Source organism: Oxyura jamaicensis, chromosome 7 (assembly GCF_011077185.1).
Source record: "Oxyura jamaicensis isolate SHBP4307 breed ruddy duck chromosome 7, BPBGC_Ojam_1.0, whole genome shotgun sequence".
NCBI classification, from domain to species: Eukaryota; Metazoa; Chordata; class Aves; order Anseriformes; family Anatidae; genus Oxyura; species Oxyura jamaicensis.
In genome coordinates this window covers 11,739,092-11,758,897 of record NC_048899.1, presented here as the reverse complement: position 1 = coordinate 11,758,897, position 19,806 = coordinate 11,739,092, and the positions used below count along the sequence as shown (strand labels likewise).

Genomic DNA, 19,806 nt, shown 5'->3' with positions numbered 1-19,806 from the left:
GTGTTTTTTTGTTTGTTTGTTTGTTTTTTTTGTTTTGTTTTGTTTTGTTTTTTTTTTTTTGTTTTTTGTTTGTTTGTTTGTTTGTTTGTTTGTTTTTCCTAAGAAGCGTGTAAATAACAAGAGCATAATAGACTGCAATGAGATGCAATTTTGATCTCATTATGCTGTGAAGGCTTGATAACACAAGAGAGGTAAACCACAGGAGAGGAATAGATTTCTTATCACAATGATGTTAAAAGTAAAAAACCATTCCAAAGGGTTTGCAGCCCATTCTTGGGAAGCACAAATATTATTGCTTTAAAATAGGAAGATATGTACATTTGTTTTTAAACATGAATTGCTTTCATCTCAGAGGTATAAAATAATTAACTTAAACTCTGATAAAATCTGTAGTTTGTAATTGAAAACATGTGCATTGTGGGACCAGTGGAATGTTTCCAGCCAAGCTGTGTGTGGCAGAAAGGAATCTCTACAGAGCTCAAAGCATTCCTGGTTTTATGGTAAATGTCTCTCTCTCCTCACTGAATTCTTATTAATCAGTTTTATTTACATGGCGTTGTAGTGATCTATGGAAGAGGAAAATGCTTTAAAAACATTTTGAAAGAGACATAAGAGTCCTTGAGGGAGTAGACTTTAATTTAGCAGCAAGCTCCTTTGTAAACCACTTTCAGTGATAAGGCTTTAAAAAAACACAAACTTCTTATATATGTATGTATGTATTTGTTTTCTACTGATGCTATTGGGGAGACTTTCTGGGAAACTCCTTTATAGTGGAGCTGCGAATGAATTGTGTGCCAACGATACGCTTTGTTAGAACATAATATTTTTTTCACATTAACTACTATGAAAATATTACAAAAACAACTGCTTTCAGGGGCATGTGGTACTCAGGGATATTAATGCAAGCTAGAGCTATGTTTTTGGGGCAAATGTCACACTGTTAGATGTGAAGATGGAAGAGGAAAATCTAATCTAAAACCATGACTTGTCTCTATCAAATGGCTTCTTCTTTTTCTATTTTTCCTTTTTCCTTTTTTTTTCCCAGAACATTGCATTTATTGAATAGTTTATTCTAAAAAAGGTAGCTTCTAGAGATTGTTAAGTTCTCAGTGAGGGAGTCTATTGTTGCTTTCTGAAAATGCCTCACTGAAGATATTTAATTTATTTTCTAATCTGGCTATCTTTAGTAGCATGAAGTTGATTCAGTTTTAATCCCTTTAACATTCCTTTGGAGATGATCTTTGAGCAGTTACGTAGTAAAAATTCAATCTGGGTTAAAAAACCTTAGGACTGAAGTAAAAATGTGGCAGCTTGCCTGTAGGAAATCCTATGTTGCTAAGGCTACAGTGCTATCATTATTTTTTTAAGATAGTCCAATGCAAGCTCAGATACACCTACATCGGTTGTAGTTCAACTTTTAAACTGTAATACAGAAACATTCTGATTTATTTCTAAAATACCAAGTATCAAGTGTGTTACAGTGGAGAGCTTATGAAAAAAACACTATCTGATTGTATAAATGAATACTGGAAAATATTTATTAAACAACAATGTATAAGCTTTTTAGGTACTTAGTTATCCACAATGTTTTTAAAAAGCATTATGATAGAAATGTAAATTCCATTGCACAGATTCCAGAAGGATTTCTGGTGGGGTGGTGACTACGACACAGATCTTTGTACCTTAAGTGAATTGAGAAATTAAAAGGAACTGTTAGAGGTTACTATTTTCTCAGAGATCTGCCATAACTCAAGGGGAGAAAAGCATTTTGGTGATGAACTGTGTACTAAGGCAAAGGAATGTAATGCTTTATTCTCTGGTCAGAAGAATTATGATCCTCCTGGTCTCACTTTTCATAATCTTTGCTTCTGAAGGAGAAATTGTCTTCACCCCTTTGGCAGAATAGCTCAAGTGAACACAGTGGGAACACTGTTGGGAGGGCTGCCTCAGTGCATCATGAAGGGAGGGCCTCAGGAGTTTGAATACTTGGAGCCATGTGTTGCTATCCTCTGGCAAACCTCATTCAGGCTTCTGCAAATGAGAGTTTTCAAGGCTTAAAATTGCCTGTTCAGTAGACTTCCCTAAAAGACGTAATGGTTTAAGATTATTTGACTCTGAGAAAGTCTCAGAAGTCATTGTTCCAGTGTAACAGTTTTCAGTATTGGAAGAACAATGTAAACAACTTCATGCTTTGGAAGGACTTTGAATTATTAGTATTGTTGTTGTTGTTGTTATTTTCTCCCAAATCAGTCTGAGATAGAAAGTTATCGTAGAACCTTCTCTCTGAAGCCATTGAGAAAAGCTTTAAGTCTTCGGTGTTAAGCGCCAAATTTGGCAAAAAAAGTTCTCAGCTCTGTTAAATACACAGAGATTTCATAGAATAACAAATGTTAATAATTTCAGGGTAATAATTCATGACTAAAACTATGAAATAACCATGTCCTGAGCCCATTCAGCTCTATCCACTGAATCTGTTTGAAACATTACATTTCTGTAAAAGCTAAAATAGATTTTTTACTACGAATAAATAAACATGACACTTACCACAGTGCTAATATTTTAAGCACCAGGAACTTACAGAATTAGAATGAAAGTAGTATTATTCTAGTATGAATGGGAATCCAAAAGAAGCTGGTGGGTGTTCAGTTTGAAACACACAGAAGAGATCCACTTTCATGCAGAGCAAAGTAAGCAACGGAATTCCTTACCTCCAAGTTTAGGTTTCGTATTTGACATACGAAAAAATTATTTTGATTAAGAAAACCTATTAGATAAATTGCTGAAAGAAAAATAAATAAATATAAGTATACAGCTTTGGCTCAGAAAGTCCCTAAAGTATGGGTTGCTAGAAGCTGGAAGACTATTCTGGAGAAATATCAGTATATGATATATACTCATAATCCTTCCAAACCAGCCTTATTGGCCGTAACGGAAGATAGGATAGGAGATTAGATAGATGTTAGTATAGCTATTCTTCTGTTGATATACTGCTGTAATATCATTACTTTGACAGCACTAGTCCTTTGTCATAAAGTAATTCTTCTTACAGTTGTTAGTCTCTTTGATATTTGTACTAATATCAAGGACATAAGTCTTCGCAGTTAAAGCTAAGAATCACAAGTCAGTATTTATGGACATTACTCGTATTTCTGTTATTGCCTCCTTATGTGATTTGAGGATATTCATCAACTTCTGTGCCTCTGTTTACTTATGTTAAAAGCTATTTTTGAGTTTTCATTAGCTGAGTGTTAGGATTCTTGGTGAGATTAAAATAAGAGGCATGAAAAGGCTTTACTTAATTATTCTTATTTAGCATTGCACTCCTTAATTTTCATTTTCATGACTGCATTTAAGTCGCTAAGCATAAGTGGTGTGCAAAAACAATGATGAAGAAGGATACTAGCAATATGTCTGGAGAGAAAAGTAAAAAAAAAAAAACACAGATTTGGATAGGAATCTTCAGTTATAATCTGTAAATCTGAGGAAAGTATAATAAGCATCTAAAAAGTCTTTCAGATAGAAAGTTGTGTAACATTATCCACTCTGAGCATCACATGAATAAACCCTTAATTGTATGGAATAAAGACAGTGATGACACAGACATCATTTTATCAAATCTTCATAACTTTCTGTCATCTCAGCATATGATATCATCCTTCTTCAGGGTAATCATGAATCAAAACATGTCTCACACTTTGGATTCTTTTCTGAAGTCACCTGTTGATTCAGCAGGGATACAAAATGTTTCCATTGGGAAGTTCTCAGATATCTGACAAAAGAGGCATTTTAATATATTAGAGGCTCTGAACACCAGTAAACCTCCCAGCCCTTTTGTTTCAGACAGTTTTTGTTTTGAACTCACTGGTGAAGTAGTTTGAGCAGTCCAATTGTACAGGCATGGTATCTCTTCAGTAGGTATCTGAATGGGAGCCTTCTGTTCTTTTAAAGTTATCATATGTAACGCTTCATCTGTAGCAGTAATAGTATTCCTAAAACAAGTCTTCTGTCTTCATGTATGAGTTCTGGAATGTATAGTCATCCTCAAAACATGACAAGAATAAAAATATTGTTAGATAGACAGAAGTCACAAATAAATCCAGTGGGATCATTGTTTAGATGAGACAGCTGAGCAGTGACTCTCGAATGATCCCAGTTTGCAGACCTATGGATAGGAAAGTTTAAAGTGCCAGCATTACACTCTGGTCATTGCAGATCTAAAGGCAGGAGACCCACCTGTATGATAGCTGTGTATGACTTGCTGGTCCTTGCCTACAGGCTTTCATTTCTTGTGGTTGTAGTCCCATGCTGGTGGAGCTGTTTTCACAAGAGCTCTGTAGCTACCAAGGATGCAAAACTGCCCTTTTGCTCCCTGCTAGAAGGTAGGACCCACTAACACAGTGAGAACATAGTCATTGAAAAATAACGTTCAGACAAACTAAAATAGAGCATTGACTACCTTGATCCAAGGCTTGCATCATGTCTTTCAGGTTGCTGTCTGTACTGACTGTTGGAAGAAAGGGCTGTGTCTGGAAGGTTCATTCATGAGAAGAAAACATAGCTCTTCTACTTCTAAGGATTACATTCAACAGTTGTAACTAATAAGACCGATTAGCTGATGTCATCAGCATAACTCAGCATGATTTTCTCAAGCTATAACGTAGGTTGAAAATTGAACCTATCAAATATAGTTTTACTTTACTAGATACAAATCAACAAAAATAGTGTCACTGTGTATGTGCTTTTGAAACTCAGTGCACAAAAACAAATACCATGCCCTTTCTGCTAGTATTTGCTTTGTTCTGTTCCATCACAGTGAGGTTGTTGACTCATCTCTCAAACTGCTCTACTGCAAGAGAAATAAATGTAGCACCCGTTTCTTCTAAGTCTTTCCTACAATGCCAAAATATTCAAGAAATCTCTAAAATTGTTTTGTCTTGAGAACTAGAATGAACTTTACCTTGAGAGTCCTGAGTGGCAGCTTTGATGCTGTTTGTGGAAGAACTGCTAATATTTCTGTTTCTTATTTTATTCTTACTTTATTCTGCCTTATTTCTGAAAATCTACAACAACATCAGAGAACTGCACAACCAGTGTGGTTGTACAGTGAATGTGTTACAGGCTCATTCCCTCTTAGAAAAGCACAAGACTGCCCTTTTCACATAGAATATGTAATAGACTGAAATAGACTTAATTGCTTTTTATTACTAAATATTAGTAAAGAAATATTATACAACACTGTAGTTCAACTTTATTATTATTATTATTATGTGAGAGTCAAGTGAATACAAGTGGAGGACTGAAAAGGAAAGGTGAGAATTGGCTGGTGGAGTTAGTGTTGAATGTACACAACAGCATTGCTTTGGCAAGTGAAAAGTAATTTTGTGTGGTCATAAAGTATTCCACAATGCACATCAGAAATGAAGAATTTAATTGATGGGTTGGAAAATAAGAAAAGGAGTACAGATGAGCACAGAGAAACCTTCCTAGAGAGGGTAGGATTGCTCTTGTAACCTGCTGGCCAGCAACTGCTTCCAATGCAGTCAGCAGGAGCCACACTGGTGGAGCCAGCTACTCAGCTACTCTCAGGTGTGCTTTTGTCTCCATAGGTAGGCCAGGTACAGCTCCCAGTGCTAACCAGGAGAGCTGATTTCCTGTGGCTTCTTGCCTTCGTTGGCCTTACTGACTGAACCTATGGACTTGTTCTTCAAGCTGTACCTACATAAAGGTAAACAAGGTTCTTTATGTGAGAGGAAGAGATGGTTAGGGATACATTTTATGTGCCATTTCTACTTAACCTTCAAACATATCAGCTAAGCTGAACGATGTCAAACACAGGATTGATAAGGCATAGAGAACAACAGAACTAATAGGTTTTCTGCATAGTTTAACTCTACCTTTTTCCTCCTTCCTTTATCTGTGCCTTTATCACTTTAAAGTGCACCTAGATGCTAACTACTCATTAAAGAATGAATATGCCAATGGTGTTCTATAAACCAAGAGCAGAGTTTCAGTAGTGCTGAGAGCCTGGCAGCTGATGTCAACAGGAACTGCAGGTGCTCTGTACCTCTGAAAATTCAGGCCTCAGTTTTTTTACCAGAGATCTGTCGTAAGTGTGGCTGTATGTGTGTTTGGGGTTAAGTGTTAAAAATTCCAAAGCAAATACCTAATTGCAAATGAAGAAAAAAAGCCTTCATTATGTTTCCATATATACACTTGAAATAAATCTTTTACTATGTCAAAGTGAAAATAAAATCCTTCATTTTCATGTGACTGCTTGAAGATACTTGCAATATTCTGAGCATGTGTAAGAATAGAGGAGGAGAGAGGGCTGGCCATGCAAACTTGCAGTTGATGTCCTGGGGACAGATCCTTGCAGTGGGGAGAGCTCCATTATGTGCTCAGGCACTAGTTTACATAGTTCTCCTTGAAAGAGAAGTTCACAGAGACAGACACAGCTGAGATTTCAGCACTTAAAATGAAAGTCAAAGGGCATTGTGCTTTGAATGTAAAAATTTTAAAAGTGCTATGGATAGTGATCTGCAAGTCAGGTCATAGCAAAGTTTTATGAGCATCCAAAGATACTGGTAATATTTTCTGTAACTGGTAGCTAATTCCTGCCTTTTTTCTCCTTTCAGAAAAATAAGAAACTAGTAACACAGGAAACAGTAGTACCTTATTTCATAGATTTTGGCATTATTCTTGCTTTTTCAGAAAAATACATTTACATTGCATTGAGGAACTCTTGAGAGAGGCCTACACAGAACTGAAAAATTCTGTTATTTGGGGCCACATGTTCTGTGGGGAATATAAAGAAAAGACTGCATAAGTATTCATTTGCTGAATGACGCAGAGATCTGTAGAAAAGTGCTGCATGCAGTCATCACAGACTGTGGAGCTTTCTACTAAACTTTGGCTGGTTTCATAATTTAGTATCAGTTTTAGGTAGCTGTGTAAGTGTGTAACTATATTAACTGTGGTAGGATCATCACATGGCTTAATGGGACTGTCCTCGCAGGAAGATCCTAACAGCATGTATATCACAGGGTTGGGGCATTGTAAAGTTGCTTAATATAGTAACAACCTTTTCTTTGCCTTCTAAATCACATATGTAATATTTTCTGAAGTGCTAAACATACTCAAAATTGAAAAACTAAAACTTGTCCCAAACTGAACAGAATTAGCACTGATTTTGTTTCAGCCAATGCATTTGTTTATTAAAGTCTGTTACTTAAGCAAGCTCCTGGACGTGTTTACAAATACCAGACAACATAATTAATCATTTTTGGTGTATTACTCTGCTAGCTATTGGCTGTGTAAAGGATATACCTTGTGTTTTTCAAGTACTATGAAAGAAGTGATAATGTTAAAGGCAAAATCTTGAAACAAACAAACAAACAAAAAAAGAAGCAACTGTGCCAGGAAAAAAAAAAACACAAAACAAACAAACAAACAAAAAAACAAACACAAAAAACAACAAACCGAACAAAATCAGCAACAAACCAGTTCATTTTCATAAATTTACATATAACCTTTTTTGGAAACAGAATGTGATTCATGATAGATTCCATTGTAGGGATCTGAGCCAATGTTGGAGACAAAATAGAGTCCTTGAACTGGGAAGTGTTCTGTCCCTTTAAGAGTCTCAGCTTGATTATCACAATGAGTCTGCATGTTTCGGAGAGACAATAATTTAAGTCATATTTTTAAAAAATGATTGGAAAAAATAATACTTCCTTAATTGCCAGGCTTTCTAGATACTGAAATGGAATCTGCATTTCCCATCTCATCTGCATCAGTGTCCCCTCCAAAATCCTGTTTCTTCAGTATTTTTTAAAGTGCTGCAGTGAGATGTCAGTAGGCTGCATATATTACTGATATATTACTGAACAGTAGTTTAAAAGGTATAAAAGAAGAAAAATAAACGGAAACATGAATGGTAAAAAGGAGAAGGAATACCGAATTAATAATAAAATATTTAGTGCTTTTCAATTAACTGTTCAAATGATTAGTATACTAGTATATTATACCATAAAAATCATGTCTATTAATTTTTTGCAGCCATTATCTTGACTGTGATTTACTCCACTCACATCATTAACAATGCTATTAAAAAGGTGGGTATAGATGAATGTTCTGGATAGTGTGCAGGAAAATAGCAGGATTGTGGCTGAGGGTCAAGAATGAAGCTGAAAACCAACAAATTTTGGGTGACAGAGATGGGGACTGGAAGGGAACAGGCATCTGAAAGGAGATGGAATGAAGAGGAAGAAATACAGCAAAAACCATGATCTGACTCTGTCCAGTTCCTTACGGTAGCGTAGTGCTTTTCTGATAAGATTCCTCCTCTGTTCCCCCAAATGCTGCAGTTTAATCTCAATCCTGAAAAAATGTTCATTTCCTGAAAGGCACAGCCTTTTGGAATCACACAGCTTTTCTTCACAATGGAAATCTGTGTGTACATCACGAAGAAGATAAATATGTGTATGAATAAGAGTCCCTGGGGTCTTTTCTGAAGCAATGAAGCATCCTTGTTTCAGGTTACAATGGCAGCTTGAGGGCAGCATTTCCATCCAGAAGAAAATGGCTGTGACTCTTCATAAATAGAGGCCTTCTTTGAAAATGAGATAAAGTGCATAACTAGGAATGTGTTAACCAAAGAGAGAAGAGAAAGATCAGCAAATTGAAAATGAATGGCTGACACGTATTTGGAAAAAGGTTACCAGTGGTGATTTCTTTGTCTGAGTGGTCTTTTTTTTTCTTTTCTTTTTTTTTTCTTTTTTTTTTTTTTTTTTTTTTGATACAGATAGATGTGTTTTTGTCCTGATTATTAAGTAGTAATATTAAGCTAGTATTAATTAAAATTTTAATAAAATTTCCTTGGTGCTTTTCATACATGAAAATGACAGTTCTTCACACAGCTTTAAGGATTCACTGAGTTAGAGTTTAGTGTTAACATCTTATGTTCTGGTAATTAGACTGCACATTTAAAGTGAGATTAGACTTTATTTTTTTTTCTCATTATAGTTTGGAGTAGAAAAGTTAGACTGCTACCAAAGAGGTAGCAACAATGCCTTGTAAGTGAAAAAGTGAGTTATATTACAAGGCCCACAATTTGTTTGGCACAAACACAAGCTTGTTGGCTGGTGGGAGAAAGAGGAGCTGGCCAGCCTGGCAGAGGGAGGTTAACAGCCATTTCTCTGGACAACACGATGGCTGAAGGCTGCGGTCTGCAGCATGACTGTCTGATGAACTCTCCCGTCTTTGCCTCTGCACTCCCATATTGATTGGTACCAATGGCAGCAGAGGAAATGTGTGTGCTTACATATGTTTTGTTACACCTTTTAGCACAGCTGTAACCAGTGGGCATGCCAGGGACTGTGTTGTCTGCAACTTACTGTCTGCACCTTAGAAGTCTAGGGAAGCTCATGGGTTTTTAACTCTAGCAATTATCGTACCCCTTTGCAAGGAGGGAAAGAAATAGGATGATACTTTTAATAGTAATTAAAAAGCAAGAAATTGTGAATATGGTACACAGCTGCTGGTTGCCAGAGCTCCTCACACTGTCTCAGCTCCTGGTTCTGGACAGTAGAAGGGACCCTTTTATTCTTTCACATCAAAAATACATGCCTATTTCTCAGTGGAAGTCCAGCGGGACTCTACCCCAAGCCAGCAAATAGTCCTTGGAGGAAGAATGGACTCTGGAGTCTACAGTAAGGGAGAGAGAAATTTGGAGAGTGAAAAATGATTGATAACACTAGATGGATGAGTAGATGTTTTCTCACTATATGGTTTTGTTTGTTTGTTTGTTTGCTTGTTTGTTTTGGAGACTTGTTTCACAGGGCAGGTTCATGCTTCCATTTACACATATTTGATGGAATGAAGATGGAAGGCCACAAACAGCCGATTTTCTCACACTTCCATATGTTTGAATATGTGCTTTCAGTAATTTCTCTTAGCAATGTTAAGTGACTTGTTCCTTTGCATTTTGAGTTAGCATGTGTTTATCTCTTCGGAAGAAAAAAAAAAGTTATAATTCCTTTTAACAACAAGCAACGTTATGATGATTATTTTTTGTACTGTTTCATTGGAATTAATATATTTAGATAGATAGCATAACCTGACGTAAGGAGAGGGATCTTTTACAAAATTTTGAACCTTCACAGAGGCTAATGATAATTTGAACATCAGTACCATGATATAGTATCATCAATCAGCTGCTTCCCAGAATGCTGTCACTTCCATAAAGGTCAGTGGCAGTTTAAAGTAAGTAATCTGGCTCTGAATGTGCCAGGTAAGTTACAACACCAAGTAACGCAGTGGTTGACTGGATTAAAAGATCTCCAGAGAAGTGCTATTTGATTTTCAGAATGAATGATGGGCATATGTATAAGTACATGCTTTGTAACATAGTTTTCTATATTTTGACTGTGCTCTTTTATATATGTTAAAAGCACATTAATCCACAATTTTTTCTCATTCTTAATTGCTTTAATAAAGAAACAGGGTAAAGAAGTGAGTGCAAATATGAAGTAAAGGGGTGATAAAATTTACAAATGCCATACTAAAGTCAATCAAATTTTCATTTAGCTTGATATTCAAAATCTGCTCTCAGAGAGCCTTACTTGCTGTCTTCTTGTCTTTGATGCTTCAACCATTACCTTCATACAAGAACAGTTCAGCAAAGGGGCAGCTTTTACAAAATTCTGTATTCTCATGAATGTGGGCCATAGTTTAATACACCTCCTATCACAAGATTTCTGCTGCTACCTTATTGCCAACCCACTTAAATTCGTTCTGTATCCTAGCACCTTCCTTATCCATCTTCTGGCCTTCTGCTGAGTCCTTCTTTCTGTTGTTTCCCCTTTCCTTAGTGTGCTAATGTGAAGGCCAAGCTAATAAGCCTCAAACCTTTTAAAATTGTTTTACAGCACTGTTTATTAGCCAGCAGTGCAACTATACACCTTTATCTAATTAACTTTGAATACATATATATTTTTGAGTTCTACAGTTTAATTATGCAGTCTGTCAAAAAGCATTTTTTCTTCATTGTTTGCTTGTTGATTATTCCTTGAGAATTTGCAGAATTTTCTATACTCTATTCTACGCTGAATGCACATTATATCTAGTACCAAAACTGGTCTGAAACAAGGCAGTTGTGATTTTCTCCATTACTATGCTTGTTTCTCCATTGAAGTTGAGAAAATCCTAGTCTTTATTTCATTAGCTGAGATGGTGGTAATACACAACATTCTTGCAAGCAAAAAGTTCCCTTTTTGGAAAGAACAACCTTCAAAAACGTTGTCTGTATCTCATCAGCCCTATTTCTGCTTCCATTGAAGTCAAAAGCAGTTTACCATATGTGATGTATTTTTGTTTTATCCTATTAAAAGCAATGCAGTATTTGGAAAATCTCCATTAAAGAGCAATTATAGTACTTATTACTATGTACATAGCATCCTAAATTTTATTTCTCTTTTAATATCTCTTTCATATGCTGTCATACCCAACCATATCCCAATCTTGTATGCAGTATGGACATGAATACTTCCCCTAAGATCTATTAGAATCTTCGCATAAGTGAGTCTTCTTGGTTAGTACCTATATATGTGCATATTTTATTAGTTGCGTGAAAAATATGCAGTGAAGTGAATATCAATAGATAATTTTAACTGTTTATCTGGAACACTTGTTCTATTAGCTCTCCTTGTAAGGAATACTGTAACAGCACATGCAGATGTTGAGTTAATAGTAACAACTTTATGTCAAGTTTCATACTCTGGATCATCTCATAAGTGACATAAAATCTCAAAATAGGCCACAGATAAAAATCAGTTCTCCTCATATAAAAGTCCAGATCCTGCTCCAAAGAGATTGAAATGAAGACCTGACAGTAGTGAAATAGTGACCTGACAAAAATTCAAAGTATGTAGAAACAACAAAATGGAAGAGGTCTAAAATTTTTCTATGATAATCATGAGATGTAAATATTCACAAAAACACTTTTTGGATCTTTCAGTGGTAGGATAATGTGTGTAAGTAATAGTTTGCTTGAAATGTCTTTTAACAGCATGTAATAACACTGTTTAGCCTGAGGGGGAGCTCTGAGCCTATTTTAGAGCTCTAAAGTTACTGTGGCTGGCATTTTGTCATTATGTAATTGCATCCAGCTGATTTCTTTGCAGTAATCCCGACATTTGTTAAATAACTCAAAACACAGAATGACAAAATGGTAGAACTCCTCCTTTCCTCCCTTCCCCCAAACATATATTAAGGCTGCCTTTGGCTGGTTCTTATGTTTATCTTTGCCAAATGCTTGTGATTCTTTCTCTGCCTAGAAATTCCCCTCAGGAAAGTTAGTTTCAGCTTTGTTTGCCTAATTTTATTTTATTTTATTTTATTTTATTTTATTTTATTTTATTTTATTTTATTTTATTTTATTTTATTTTATTTTATTTTATTTTATTTTATTTTATTTTATTCAGCTAAAGTGAGGCATACAATTAAAACATCCTTATTAATTTATAAAAAGGATAGATACCTTACCATAAGCATATCCTTAGTATTATTGTTGAAATTTGTCCATCTGTTGCTTGTCTTAATTTTTATTTAAATACATCACATGTAGAAAGCCATGCATTTCTTGTCTCCAATGTATCTGGAGTCACACTCAGTTAAGGTTTATGCTTGTAAATTGGGCTTGGCTAGAGAGGAGGGTTATCCACAGATATGAAATGTGGACTTTACTGGTATTTTAAAGCTTGGTGACATTTGGAACTAGAAGTTTGATTCTGATCCGCTGCTATTCTTAATTTTACTTGTTAATTACTGACAGTGTAATAAATGTGTTTCTGATGCCATGACTCAAGTTGTCCCCAATACCATCAACTTTATTCTTAACTTCTTATTATGGCAAGAAGGGCCTGAAGGAAATATCACTAATTATTTCAATTGTAAGTTTTATTCTAATGGCAGTAGGCTGAATCTTCACCCAGACCCATGAATTCTTTTTGTTTAAATTTGGTCAAAGAGTTAACATCCTCTGCCTATATGCCATACAATGGAAAGTTTAGGTGATATTTCTCTTTTATGTATTTGTGCGTTAAAAAGTATAATTCCTGTAACATATTTCACATGGATCAACCATGTAGTAAAGGTTATTATAAGCATATGTCTTGTCTGGTATGCCTACCACAAACCATAGCATGTCTTCATAGAGAGACTATTCTAAAAGATAGAAGATTAAAAAGAGAACATTGAATAAAAGTGTAAGACATGGAAATAAAAGGGAGAAAGTGTTCTCTGGAGGCCAGTAGCACTGCAGCTAATAAAAATCATACTGTAGTACTTCAATACATTTTATTTTAAATATGAAATTTAATTTTATTTGGATGTAGCATAAATCCAGTGACAGCAATTGTTAGATTTAAGAGACCTCAATATGTCAGTCTTACAACCAAACAGAGAGAGTACAGATAGTTGTCACTGAACAACTTCCTGTGATCAGAACTAATGGTTCTGGAGAAATAATTAACAATACAAAGCCAGGACATGCCCATTTACATTTGAATAATTTTGGTAGGAAATGTAGACTGCTGTTTTCCATGCACGAAAATATATAAAATATATTTTGTTTGGTGAATTGCAGTCAATATGCAATGGACATCACACAGGTGAGAGTTCTCTCTTCTACACATTTTCATATTAAGACTGTCTTGTTATTAAAGCTCTCTGGGTTTCTCAGGAAACATAGGTTTAGTTCCAAGGTTCCAATATGTTTAAATGATGTTTGTCATCATAGTTCTGGGCTTAGCAGTTCATGAAGCAATGTGACTAATATCTGTCATATGTTGGTCGTTCTCTCATCCTCTCCCTAGGGAAGAAGCATGTGCAATGGAATGTCTTGTTTTGCAAGAGTTTTTATTTTAAAATCCACAAGTTGCTGTGTGCTTATTTTAGGGATATTGAAGTCAAATAAATGTGCATTTCATTGGGGATGGAATGGGGTGCATTTTTTTGTGGTGGTCCTTATTCTTTGTGGGAGTTTACTGCATGTGTTTGGATGAGCTCCTGAGAAAAATCCATGCTCTGCAGACAAACAACCATTTATTATTGAGTTCTACTGGTTGAGGGAAGTGTAACAGTTGGCAACAGCCTTCTCCTTAGAGATTGAGGTGTTTTTCTTCTGTATTCTGGGTCCAGACTGTTGAGGCAATGAGTACGTGATAAAAATAGCATGTGGATATGCTTGTGATAGCTCTGTATGAGCTGCCTCAGAGCCTTTGAAACCTTTGACAATGTGGTATATGGCCCTGTGGGCAGCCATAATGCAAACCCAAACCCTAAAAGTATCAAACTTAGAATGCAGGGCTTCATTCCCAGGTAGCTCCTGGCCTAACATTCACACAGTAGGGGCATTTTTTCTGGTCACAAGAGAAGACAATTGTATACATAAATACACAAAATATATTGGTTTGTATTTCAGAGTACTTGGAATAGTCTGTTGATACCAGTCTTCCTTGTCTTGTCTGTTATAGTGTGGTGTTAAAGAATGAAAAGTTTTGCAGTGTGATGGGAAATAACATTGAAGACTACATTACTGTACTCATTGTGGTAATTATGTCTATAAAATTGCAATCCAACCTTGTAAATTATTGTAGGATGACTCATAAGTGGTGATAAATTGTTATAACAGGTCTTTGGTGAGTTGGTATTTGCAGAGCAGGTCCATGATTATTGCAGGATCCAGAAAGTGTGCTCACATAGAGGTAGTTTCTGTGAGGATTTGAAGTCAAAAGGAAGGAATTTCTGGCACTTACATGATTACAAGATCAGGTCTGTAATGACTACAGTAAGAGGGTACAAATTGCCTTTTTTTTTTTTTTTTAAATTTAACTACGTGTATAATATTTTTAGTAAATATAAATTTTACAAAACTTTTCATTTATAATATGATAAAATAATAAGTGGAATGTTCTGTCCTTGTGCTTATTAAAGATTCTCCAATCTATACACTGCCTCCATCAGCTAAATCAGTGTGCTGATGCACTGTTTCTGTCAGGATGACAGAATCTGCTACACAAAAAATAGCCCATTTGGAAACAGTGAAATCTTTCTCTCCAAAATGATTCTTGGCATGTTAGATAATCACTTAACAGTCATCCAAAAGAAAGAAAACCAGAAAAATGTGCCAAATCTGTTATATATCTCCAACCTTATATCATAATGCAAATGGGGTTTTAACAAAAAATCATTTATTGCAGGGTAGAAATGGAGTACTAAAGTATTAGTACAGTTCACCCACTGTATTCATTAAAACATGCTAATATTCTCAAAAGTGATATTTTCTAAGGAATTTCAAATGCAGAGAACACCTGGACTAAGTATGAAATGGAAATGTGTGCTATTATTATGAATAATACCCCCGATTCTGCAAGCACTTGCAAGAGTAAAGAACTGTGTGCCCACTGACAGCCCACTATTTCTTTGTATGACTGATTTCATTCAGAAGTTTCCAAGGATGCTCAAAACTTTGGTCCTGGAAACATCCATGAACTGTACCTTGCTCACAGAAGTAGCTTTACAAATGTTAACAGGCCTACTTACATTAGTAAGACCAGTGTTTGAATAACTTTTGAGGAACTGGTGCCTAGATATTAATGTAAAATATGAATTATTAACTAATTAATGTGCACTTGTGAATGGTGAAATGCTGCTGCAGATGCCTATGGACAGTCTCATAAATTTGCTAAGACTAATCATGCATTAATGCTACTAATATATTTAGTAGTCTTCAGGTTTGGGCCATGGTCTTCAATATAGTGTTAATTTAATACAATTCTATTTTAGGCTTGTGACAGTTTAATGTTTAGACCAATCAATGTTTAAAAAGTACTCTTAAAAGTGTCTGTTCCATTGTGATCTCTGGGAGAAAGAAAGCATAGTGGAAAGAAAACACATCTATAGAAGCAGCTTAGTCTTTCATAAATAATCAAGTGTGCAATTTTCAATTGCTGGTTTGATTACTAAAGAGCTAAGATAAAATATATGAGGTGTTCATTGGTGAAAACATCAAAGAGCAAGAGATATCTTACAGACGTGTATCTGCTACAGATTCACCCAGCAGAAAATAAGTGCTTCTATGCAAGTATGAACACGACACCTTGTTTTAAATTTGTGCTCAGCATTACTGGTTGTCTTGTGTTGTTTTGCTTTTCTGATTTTTATTTCTCTGAAATCAAAAATAAATAGCAAGATAGGGCCAAATCCAGAAAAATTCCTTGTCTGGGCCATGAAGAAGGAGACAATCAAGGACGATCATTCTGATGCTGAAAGACTGCTTCATGATTGGGGTTAATATAAACATTTAATTACTAGTATTTAAATATTATGGCTTAGATGTGTTAACAGCATGCCCAGTGCATGCCAAGTCCACATATGAAAGTGTAATACAACCATTTAACAAAGGATTTGAGTCTGGAATGGCTCATTGTCCCCGAAAAGTTGTCCTAGACACCTGCATGAAGTTCCTGTCCAATTCACAGTCCTGTTTCTATAGAACAAAAACTGTTAAGAAATTTTTGGATCTGGTTATTTTCCATAGGATTTTTCACAGCTGGGCTCTCAACAGGGTACAGCAGGAATTTATTTAGGAATTACTTATATAAAATATATTTAGAAAATAAACCACTTTATATAACGCACGTATTTCTAAGTATCTCAAAAGTGTTACATACTATCACCATTTATATAGATTTTTTCCAGATAAAAACATGACTGAAGTTAATGGGAATATTTAATGTTAAAAGTGCAGACAAATGACAAAGTTTGGTTTGATTTACATGAGCATAAATGCAAAATGACCGCACTATCATTAAAGGAATTGTGTTAGATTTACAGTATTATAAAGTAGAAAAGAAACTGGCCCCAAGTAAGCACTTTAGCAGTAAAATGCATCCTTTTATAAGGTGAAAATGTACAGCAGTAAGAGATATGAGGAAACTAGAGGGATTCAGTTGGCATGACCATGACTTTCCCTGCAAAAGCCTGCCGTCTAGACTGACTTCCACAGCACCCATTTATGGTAAGACTTTGAAAAGCTAGAACACAAGTGTTACCTATCAAAAATTTGCCAAGGGGAGGAAGAAGCAAAACCTATAGTAGCACAAATTATCCACTGCATTGCTTAAGCCACTGATGTCCAAGGTATAATCTACAGAACTGTAGCACCCTTTTAAAGTGTAGAAGTGACAAAATGTTATTTTTCCTTATAATTTGCGTAAGATTAAACCAATGGCAATTTTTCTTAGGTATTCACTTTTGGCAGAGACTTTGTGTACTCCTCTCATATAAAATTGTTTAGAAACAAGTTAAAACCTTAAAAAAGTGCTGTACGAGAGGTCTTAAGTAGTAAGCTCTTTGATTGGTATTTGTCATCACTTCTGGTCTGGGCTCATAATCTTGACGTTCTATGAACATGGTGGAATTGTAAGCTTGTGGAAAAATTAAAACTTTTTTTTTTTTTTTTTTTTTTTTGTGGAGATCAGAGTCAGATTCTGATAGCGATATCTTGAGAAACACACACCTCTATCTTCCTACTATGGATTTAATTTTAAATGATTATCTTTCCGCAGAGATAAATGAAAGTACTGGTAAAAACAGTATTACAGTAGCCTGGCTGGCACTCCACCATTGTTCCGGTAGGTACAACTATCCGGAGCAGACACTTCGAGGATTGATAGCAAACTTCAGTCGTTCAATACAGCTGGCAATACCAGTCCATCTTTAGTGAAGGGCACTATTAATAGCCAGGTAAAAGCATTTGTGTATTAGAAGATTCCAGTTATGGTCATATTGTGTCAGGAAGATGTCAGAGTTCTATCTCGTCTTGCTACTAATGATCACTAATACAGTACTTATAGGATAATAGATGAGGAGGGATGGATTACAAAGTTACAAATCAATCAAACTTTTTGTGATACGTTTATATGCTTTTGTGGCTTGTTAAATCATCAAAACCCTCCAATTGATTTTTACTTTAATAATCAATCCTCTCTATGTTTTTTAATGTGCAGTCAAGAGTTAAATTTTTGTAAACTAAAAATATTGAGAAGAGTATTATGACACTAGCAGGAAGATTTATTACATTCTGATGGCAGAGCTGGAAGGATGTATATGCTATACCACTGAAGTGTCAAGATGCAAAGGTTGATTAGTAAGAAAGAGTTTGTTTTACAAACAGGAAACTCATCTCTATGTTCATCACCTGATATGCAGCAGGAATGCATCTGCACAAACATTTATACTCACAAAGATGGTCTGATATCAACCTCCTCATAGGATGATGTTTGAGTCTATGTTGAAAATACTTATAATATTATCTGTGATGAAGCTACAGCAGTACACAGGTAACTGTCACATTGAAGGCTGTGCAACTACTCAGATATTCATCACAGCTTCTGAGAAGCAGTAAATGACCCTCAAAGAGTTTGACTTTCTGTTCACACATTTCCTCAAAAGATGAGATTCCAGACTGGGAATTCTATTAAGGCAAAGAGAGAAATTCTCTCCCTGGGTGTAATCGGCTACTAGAATTTAGGCTTACAAGCAACTTTTGTATTTGAATGCTGTCCAGTTATTATGTAAAAATTTGACAGTTGGGATTTTGACAGAAGTTTTGCAATTGAGACATAGACTGGGAACAAGACTAAACCTACCAGGTGTGTCCCATGCACTTAGCGCAGCTTCCACCCCAAAATGAGTTTTTACTAATCATGTCATTTTAATGTGAAAATTAACCTGTGCAATGCTTAGAAAGTACGGTATTGCAACTTTGTCTCAGGAAGGGCATTCTGATAAGGTGGAGGCTGCAGATCATTAGTTAGGAGGTTCATGTTAATGTGGTAGCTTGTTACAGGCATCTCTTGTAGCTCTACATTATATTTCCATTTTTGGCCCAGCTGAGCCATGTGGAACTGAGGAGAATTTAAGTGTGACATGTACAGAATCTTACACTCATGAGGAATTTGTCTTCACTGCAGCTGTATGCAGTAGGTAAAGTGCACCAGCAATCTGAGTTGGAGATATGTCAGCTGTGTCACGTTAAGTGACTCTGCTTGAGTATGGCCCATAGCAATTATGTAGTGAATGTCCTAGCTAATCCACTTCTGCTTTAACTAAGCTGTTTTACTTCTCAAGAAGGACAGGCAAGTACGATGCATATGTCTAGTTAATAAGTGCTAAACTGACTCTATAATTTGCAGTTGCCTTCTCCTATCTTTCACCTTAAGCTATTTTGATTAGAAAAAAATCTCGTATTATGTCAAGTTAACAGAACAGTTTTTGAAAGGATTGAAAATAGGCTAATGACAGATATCAAAATATACTTGTACACAGGGAGAGATTAATTTAGTAGATTTATTTCCAGTGGAGCTCCCTGGAGATCTAGGCTTGTTTTGACACTAATATTTTTGCAAAGAACTAGACGATGATGAAAAGCATTAACTACTAAAGTCTGTAGATGAAACAAACATTAGTGAGTTAGTAAGGAAAAAGCACAATTGTTAAATGGATCTCAGTGACCTGGTGACATGGTCACAGACCAATAATCATGCTGCTATTTCCAAATGTATGTTAGTATCAGTGTAGATACTATACTATAGATACTTGTGATACTATAGCAAGAAATACCATGCCTAGAAAATAAAAAATTAATCAGTAATTCTACGTTAGAAGAATGCAGTAGCTTATGAATATTTAGTTTAATATGAGCTATCAATGCTTTAATTAAAAGAAGCAAAGGGATCCTTG

General features: G+C 35.5%; 1 long non-coding RNA gene across 1 annotated transcript; it reads right to left on the bottom strand.

Moving 5' to 3' along the window:
* Window positions 1-3,368: 3,368 nt before the first annotated feature.
* On the bottom strand, window positions 3,369-4,381 carry LOC118170258. The gene is made up of 3 exons (XR_004752605.1): window positions 4,234-4,381; window positions 3,863-4,040; window positions 3,369-3,769 (listed from the first exon to the last, which is right to left on the bottom strand). It is a non-coding gene; the product is annotated as an uncharacterized LOC118170258 (long non-coding RNA).
* Window positions 4,382-19,806: the final 15,425 nt, after the last annotated feature.